The sequence below is a fragment of the Bison bison genome, unplaced genomic scaffold, assembly GCF_000754665.1.
Source record: "Bison bison bison isolate TAMUID 2011002044 unplaced genomic scaffold, Bison_UMD1.0 scf7180017832672, whole genome shotgun sequence".
NCBI classification, from domain to species: Eukaryota; Metazoa; Chordata; class Mammalia; order Artiodactyla; family Bovidae; genus Bison; species Bison bison.
Genome location: NW_011471575.1, coordinates 1 through 814, shown reverse-complemented (window position 1 = coordinate 814; position 814 = coordinate 1). Strand labels below are relative to the sequence as shown.

The following is an 814-nucleotide window of genomic DNA, read 5'->3' as shown; positions in this document are numbered from 1 at the left end:
TACCTGTAGTGGATTCATTTTGATATTTGGCAAAACTAATACAATTATGTAAAGTTTAAAAATAAAATAAAATTTAAAAAAAAAGTAGGACTTAGGGCCCTTTCCCCAAGCCCATGACCTGCCTCCGGCCCCCGCCCTCCAAGTCCAACCTCCGATCTATTTAATAAGAAGGCGCCTGTGTCTGGCAGAGCTGGTGTGAGGCGAAGAGTCAATCCTTCCCAGCCGCCGGGATAATCAAGAGTTTGGTGGGACCTTCAAGCACACACCGAGATAGTGAGGAGCCAGATGAAAAAGCACAGACTATGGCGCTGAAATGGATTAATAAGGAACTTAGTGATTTGGCCCGTGACCCTCCAGCACAATGTTCTGCAGGTCCAGTTGGGGATGATATGTTTCATTGGCAAGCCACATTATGGGACCTAATGACAGCCCTTATCAAGGCGGTGTATCTTTTTGACAATTCATTTTCCTACAGATACCCCTTCAAACTACCTAAGGTTGCATTTACAACAAGAATTTATCATCCAAATATTAACAGTAATGGCAGCATTTGTCTCGATATTCTAAGATCACAGTGGTCTCCTGCTTTAACTATTTCTAAAGTTCTTTTATCCATTTGTTCACTGCTATGTGATCCAAACCCAGATGACCCCCTAGTGCCAGAGATTGCACAGATGTATAAAACAGACAGAGATAAGTACAACAGAATATCTCGGGAATGGACTCAGAAGTATGCCATGTGATGCTTAAAGTCAGACTAACCTGCATTATAGCTGGAATAAACTTTAAATTACTGTTTGTTTTTTTTTTATTT

The 814-nt window shown here is 41.0% G+C and overlaps 1 pseudogene; it reads left to right on the top strand.

Moving 5' to 3' along the window:
• Positions 1-302: 302 nt before the first annotated feature.
• Positions 303-743, top strand: LOC104983035 (annotated as a pseudogene).
• The last annotated feature ends 71 nt before the right edge of the window (positions 744-814 follow it).